General features: G+C 36.4%; 1 pseudogene; it reads left to right on the top strand.

Annotated features, from left to right (window-relative positions):
• The first annotated feature begins 844 nt into the window (after positions 1-844).
• LOC125837582 (putative late blight resistance protein homolog R1B-16) lies at positions 845-2,265 on the top strand (annotated as a pseudogene).
• The last annotated feature ends 5,532 nt before the right edge of the window (positions 2,266-7,797 follow it).

Genomic DNA, 7,797 nt, shown 5'->3' with positions numbered 1-7,797 from the left:
ATATTTGCATTTGCCTTGTCCTATCATTCCCTTGGAATTCTTGCTTCAGCATATCCCAAGCTTCTTTGGCAAATTCACATGTCATGATCCTGATAAAAATTGAATCTAAGACAGTTGCGTTAATGAAAGACAGGGCTTTTGGACCTTTTGCGATCTCTTCTTCATGGCTTCTAATCTACTGAATAGTTGGGTTTTCTCTCAAAGGCTCTAAAGCGTTGTCTTCCTCAACACACTTTCATAATCCAAGACCCTTCAAGTATGTTTTCATCTTCAATGCCCAAACTTGGTAGTTCTCACCATTAAAGATAGGGGTGAAAGGGGAGAGCTGCTAGAGGCAATGTGAAAGGAAATTGAACCAAAAAAAGACCTAGACAAGTTAAACTTGGTAGGTGATCTTGTTGTGTTTTTCTCTCTCATAACAGTCCCTGAAAATCAATTTAGCTCTGATGCTAATTGAAGGAGAGACAGAGAAGACAAATATGATAATGGAGAGATAATTTGGAGAAAGGGAGCATATCATTTCATTCAGCAAAAGCTTACTGTATATACATATACATAAAGTGGTGTCAAATCCCCTAAATCCTAAAAATTGACTCCCTATTTTGTGCTTAAATTAACCTCCACCACATATTAAAATATCTTCTACATTCGTGAACTTTGTATTAAAATTAATTCAAGTTATAACAAAAATATCAAGTCAAAAGGACTAACATGACAACACTTAGCATCAGATACAAAAATAGCAACCTTCATCACTCACCTAGAAGAAATGGGGAAGCATATTGTACAACAATGTCAAGGATTACCTCTCTCGGTTGTTGTTGTTCCTGGACTTCTTGGAAAAATGGACCCAACACATGATAATTGGAAGAAGGTTGAGGAAAATCTTAACTCATTCTTTGGTAATGTATCTAAACAGTGCCAATCAATTCTTTCTTTGAGCTATAATTACTTGCCCCAATATTTGAAGGCATGTTTTGTCTATGTTGGAGGTTTTCTTGAAGACATGGAGATTGATGCTTCCAAGTTGATAAGGCTATGGATTGCTCAGAAAATTCGTAAAGGCAAGAAACAATAAAAGGTCAGAAGTGGTGGCAGAGGAGAATCTAGAAGAGTTGATTGATCAAAGTCTAATTTTGACTGGTAAACGAAGAGCTAATTGATGGATGAAAACATGCATAATTCACGATTTTTTTCACCAACTCCTAAGTGAAGCTCATACTAAATATGTTGTGCATATCATGAATGGGAATGTCACTGTGACCTCAGAAGCCATAGATGATCAACGGCGAGTGATCTTTCCATTGGAAATTCAAGAGAAGCAAGTTTATCCTACAAGGCATAGAAGTGGTATTACAAGTATAACCCTTACCTTTATTTCACCACAATTAATTTATTTAGAAGGCATAGCATTGGTATCACACGTTCCATTTTTTCACAGTTCAAGTTTCTTAAGGTGTTGGATTTATTATCAATTTAATACTATTTCTCTTGTGTAATACCTCAACTTGAACATTTGAAATATGTTGCTGCAAGATTTAAGGGAGTTGTTTCACTAGCTAAATTGAGAAATATTGCAAGGGCTGAAGAGGCAAAGTTGAAGCACCCACTAGATTTTTGAACATGACAGAGATAATACATCTGGATATTGAATGGCCTTGAAACAGAACTACCTTTGTTTCTCAATAACTTGCAAACACTTCATCTCGATAACTCTCCTTTTGTTATGGAAATCATAAGAAGAACTCCAAATCTAAAAAAGCTAAAGATTTTAGATGATTCTGGGCATCCTGAATGGCTTGCAATTATTGATTCTCTAATTCTTCTGGTGGAGCTGGGTACACTAGACTTTCTTGATGACGTTCTTGATTTTGTCAATCATCTTCTAGATGTGCTGGAGTCACTAAACATAGTAATAGAAACTACCATTGACCGGATGATTTTCTCTGGGGATAATGTCCCTCCTAATCTCAAGCAACTGAAATTATCATATACTTGTATACCATGGGAAGATATGAAATTTCTGGCTAATTTACCGAATCTTGAGGTGCTCAAAGGGCATTATGAATTCAAGGGAACAATTTGGAAACTAGATGATGATGTTGTGTTTCACAAATTAAAATACCTACAAACATTAGCCGGAGATCTGCAAAGTTGGGAAGCAGGTAGTGATAATTTTCCTATGCTTGAGCAACTAATACTTCATCGGTTGTATGATCTGGAGGAGTTCCTAAGAGTATTGGAGAAATAATGACACTAAAATAGAATGTCATCTAGTCTAAAATGCGAATGAATCATACTATTAATATGTTGCCTATGCCTAACTATTATTTTGGTTGATGAAATATCTGCTGAGATTTCCGTATGGTTTTATCCTATTAAGTATCTTTTCTATTAAAATGCTTCATTCATTTACTTATTAATTTTTCTTCTATCGAATTGAATCACCATAAAAGGTAAAAAACACTAAACAATAGATATGATAAATATCAATTGCCAAAAGTCTTATAAACTTGGACCTATATATAATAAATATCAAAAGAACAGTTTCGCAATAGAATTGTAAGCAATATATATTAGTAAGTGATAAAGCACTCTTTGAAAAAATTGTATGTAAATGACAAGTACAAACTCACTCTCAAAGTAAACTATTGTATTACAATAAGATACTTAGATTTGCTAGGTGAATAGAAAAGGCATCCTATTATTGAGCTAGTATGAATGCAGTGTCCCAGCCAAACCACAAAGTTATTGTATGGCTTTCGGCACAGAACAGGCTCCTTACTAGTGAAAGAATGCACAGAATGAATATACCAATTGATGAGGACATTTGCTACTTATGTGATAAACATTTACAGGATACAGCTAATTAACCACTTATTATGTCATTGTTACTGGATCAAAGAAGGTATTGAAGTATAGACAGGCATAATAGTGCACTCCGGGGAACTGGAAACACTTTAAAGGAATCCATGTATAGTTGGCTGAAGAATTATATATGTTAACTGCCTCAAAGAGAGCACATAGCAATAAAGTACTCATGTATAGGTTACATAATTAACAGGATCATGTTTTCTTTTCTTTAGCTAAGGCCTGATCCTTGTGGCTATTGGGTTTTGTGTCTTTTTTCCTTCCTATGTGGATAAATAAAATTTCAAGGTTTTGGGTCTCTTTCCTTTCCTTTATGAATAAATTTAAACCCAATTTGGATTAGCCTACTTTGCCCATAAGTCCAATATTATGGTGCATATGTAAGAATTTCTTTTAGTTCTTATTTTGAAGAATCACAAGAGTTTGATCAGCCGCAAGAGATAAAAGTGAGAGTGCATATTTTCGCACAAGCCCTAGCATCCAATTTCAAATCGTGATTCCCATTTCGTTTCTTGTTTGATTGAGTTGATTTTTGGACAGCTTGTTTCTTTCAACTTAATCATTGATTGGGAACTAAGATAGGGTGATTTGGAGTCCTATAGCTTCAGATATTTGCTCGTGAACAGTAGTTGCGTAATGGGTGATTTCACTCCTTTATTTCTCTAGTTATTGGTGCTATCTTGTAGTTGGTTTGCACATTCTTTGGAACTTTGTTGGTGGTCATTTTGCAGAACACTTTTGTAAATCTTGTTGGTTTTAGTGGACCTTTGGCCTTGTGGTTTTTACTCTTTACACCGAAGAGGTTTTCCACGTTAAATTTGGTGTCGTGTGTTGATTTATTTTTCTTGCTTGGTTGATTTGTTTACTGCCCCAAGTAGTGTTTTTCTTGCATTATATTGTCTTCTCTTAGTTCAAATAGAAAGGGAAAGTTTGGACTTGGGTTCTTCTGCTATTGCCCTGCTATGCACATTTATTTTGTGCTTGCCTTTCCCAACAAAGTGGTATTGATAACACTCAACTACATTTCATCCAACTCTAAGAGTAGGTGGTCGCTAACAAGTATGAACATAATAAGAGTTGGGGTCGATACCACAGGGATTGATATGGTAGAGAATTCAATTAAGAAGTAAAAATGTGGCCTAGTCGTTTGTAGAAGTAAGGGTTTCTCAACATTAAAATAAAATCGCAATATTTTGACGATTAATATCAAATAAGGGGGGGGATAAATTCACGTAATGGGTAATTTCTAGTTGCTTAAAGTTGTTGAATCTCAATGGGTAGGCTATGTTTTGAGTACAATATCTATTTTTCAATCAACTACTGCGCTTCAAGTGAGTTCTCTCGAACCTCAACAAGCATAACATAACCAAACAACCCAATGCCTTAATTAACCCACTCTTTCAAGTTAGGTTCGTAAAGACGCAGTAAAACTCATTTTCTCAAGCTAGATTTTAAAGACGCAATCAATACAACTATCACTCAATAATTATACTCTATTACCTCTTTCTCAAGCAAGCATAAAGAACTAAGCTAGAATTGAATTTGCAACTTCAACTCCTCAATTAATATATAAATAATTAATTGAACCCGCTTCAAAACAACATTAAAATCAGCAACTAATAACACCCATTAGCTAATTAATGTATTCGACTACATGATCACACCCCTAAGATAAGGGGTTTTAGCTAAGCATAGTGAAAAGCAAGAAATCATTACCAATAAAGTTTTCCATCTGATTTGCTAATGATCTTTAGACCTCAAATGTTGAAATCCAAGCTAAACTTACAATCTCCGAATCTAAATCCCAAAAACCACTAAAAATATAAAGACAATGTTCTTGAATGTGTGAACTCTCAAAAACCCAGAAGCATACAGTGTGGGAAATCTCTCTCCTCTTTCAAAAATTGTATTTCTATGTTCGCAACATTTTAGTACGGAGTCAACTCAGCGAAGTAAGTCGCGATCGCCGACCAGTTTGGCGATCCATCGAGTTGCTCCTCTTCTCGCCTTTTGGCTTGGCTTTTTCATCAAGTTATTCTGGAACTTTTTGCGAGCTTGATCACTATCTCCGATTGATTCGGCGTGTCGTCGAATTACTGATTTGTTCACCAAATTGGTTTTGTCCATGGGCTATTTTTGTTGGAGCTTTAAGCGAGCTGGAGGCCCACTCTGTGAGTTGCCGAGTGGGTTTTGCAAGCTCCAGCTTCTTTTTTCTTCAACTTTTTCGTTCCTTTTTGCATTATAATGTCCTTTCCTCACTCTGAAACCTTCATTGTTGCATATTAACATAAGTTATGAGCGTAAAATAGGCATTAAAGACACTAAATCCTTGAATAATAAACCCTAAATGAGTCAAAATCCCCGACTCATCAACACTCCCAACTTAAACTTTTAATTACCCTCAAGTAAAACACTAGATTAATCATGCCAACATGGATGTCTACAAAGAGTGCTACTTGAGACTCAACATGAATGCACACAAGGTTCAATCTAGACATGCAATCTTCAATTGTGCACTAAAATTTTAAACTATGACTAGCCATCATCAAATAGAGTTCAAGCTCACAATTCTCACTTCAAATGCAAATTCATTCACAACAAGAGTATTTGAATGCCCACACACCAAGAATGATTCCTTGCTATCACAAAGCCAATGAAAGATTTCAATATAAGGAACCAAAATCAACTCTCACACTCTCAATGAGAAAAACATGCACTATTTTACCCATAGGCTTGCCTGTATTTTCCAACTGACACATTATTCGGCTCATGTAGGATCAAAAATGTCTTTCAAGGCTTGTAACTTAGTTGAGGGTAAATGTATAATCATTTTGGCTTAGTGACTTCTACCTTCATGAAGAATGGCTCAAATTTAACTTTTTTCCCTTTTATTTCATTCTTTTCATCTTCACAACCCATCCTTGGCATATTCAAAGCACACAAAACTCATCGAACACCTCCTTTCCTTCCACACTCCATAGTTAACACCATTTTTTCATTTCTTTTCTTTTGTTGCTTTTCCTTTTTTATATGGAGGTGTAACATCTTTTTCATCTTTTTCTTCAAATTAAGTCTCCAAAGGATGGATTTCATGAACTTCATGCTCGATTTGTTTCCTCATTCTTACTAGAGCCCCCAAATTAGGCCTTTGTCCTAAGTTGGCTGTTCAAACAAGCCCATACTTCATGAAGGTTTTAGGTGGGAAGGACAAGGCCATTTGTGTTCATGTTTCATCCAAAGCAAAGGATAGGCTCAAATGGTTCCAAGGTAGGTTCACACACTCACAAGGCAGTCACACCAAAAAATATAGCAATTTGGTTCACTCTCAAGGATTTATGCCTAAGATCATTTCTATCATTCACAAAAAATTGTCAATTGGACCAACGGAGCAAGTTCTAGATCACCATGCACATATTTCATGTAAACCTCACCACACAAAGCATTTAACACAATCATCGAATATGACTCTACAAGTTAAGCTCGCGTGCAACTATCATTGCAAAAACTCACCTCGACAAATCGGCTAGTCACAATGAGATGCTAAAAGTTGGACTAGCACAACATATTGTTCAGCAAGAGAACTATTCAAGTCATCGGTATTGGTCACAACCGACACTTAAAAGTACAAGAGAACATCCAAAACATTCACAAATCAAGTGATCAGGAGGTGGATCAATAAGATTTAAAACCCACATTCACAATTTAAGCCATAACGAACGAGAACATTTGGACACAAATAGTTACACCAAAATAGTAAAAACAAACAAACATCTAAAACAAAACAAAATACAACCCAAGGGGTAGGTATCAACATACTTTCCCCCCACCAAAAAGATATAAACAGTGTCCTCAATGTATGAGAAAATAAATGTCTAAAACATAAGTAAAGATGCAGGAGAGTCAAGATACCTCTGTTAGGTCAAGCATATGGTGAACTCTGTGTAGTTGATGTGGCCTAAATCAAAAGATGCAGGAGAGTCAAGATACATCTGTTAGGTCAAGCATATGGTGAACTCTGTGTAGTTGATGTGGCCTAAATCAGGGAACCATTACTCAGCTAATCTCCTACTTTGAAAGGCTGCGCAACGATCTCCTTCGTGGGTTGAGACCCACTCGAGCCAATCATGGACGTGTCATGCAAAGAAGCCTCCATCACCATCTGGACTATGGCACCCTCCAAGACCTCAAGACTATCGTACACCACCTCATCATGAGTCTCTACCTCCTCTTCATTTGTCTCCTCTACATCGGTCTCCCGATCATCCTCAACTACAGCTACGTCTCCGGCATAAAATCTGGATGAATATCAGAAATAACAGGAATATTAGAACTGGGCCCCTCAGAGATATCAATTCCACCCCATAACATAGAGATGTCCATGGACTTCGGCTCGTCCACATCACATCAAATTCTAAAAATATCAGCTCTTAAGGCTGTCAAATCAGTGGCTTGTCTGTCGCTCTGCTCACATGCCACTACCCTAGAAATTAGGGCATCTAATGATTAGCCATGGACCGTGATCAACTAAACTTCATCCAATTCTAAGTGTAGGCGGTCGGTAACAACAATAAACCCAACTAATTATTGGGGTCAATCCTACAGGGAGTGATACGGTAGACAATTTAATTAAGAAGTAAAAATAGGTCATAATTGTTTGTATATGTAAAGGTTTGGCAACTTTAAAATAAATTACAAAATTTCGACAACTAATATCAAATGGGGGGTGGAGGTTTGGTAGCGAATTTAGGACAAAGATTACTTAACACGGGGAGTAAAGAAATAGTGATTGGACCTTGGTAGTGTGATCAATCGAATGCTAAATTCACGTAATGGGTAATTACTAGTTGCTTAAAGTCCTTGAATCTCAATGGGTGGGGTAGGTTTTGAGTACAATAGCCATTTTTTAATCAATTATTGTGCTTCAAG

The sequence above is a fragment of the Solanum verrucosum genome, unplaced genomic scaffold (genome assembly GCF_900185275.1).
Source record: "Solanum verrucosum unplaced genomic scaffold, falcon-dt-bn FXZP01000263.1, whole genome shotgun sequence".
NCBI classification, from domain to species: Eukaryota; Viridiplantae; Streptophyta; class Magnoliopsida; order Solanales; family Solanaceae; genus Solanum; species Solanum verrucosum.
The sequence above is the reverse complement of the archived record's forward strand: the minus strand, read 5'-3'. Positions and strand labels throughout refer to the sequence as shown.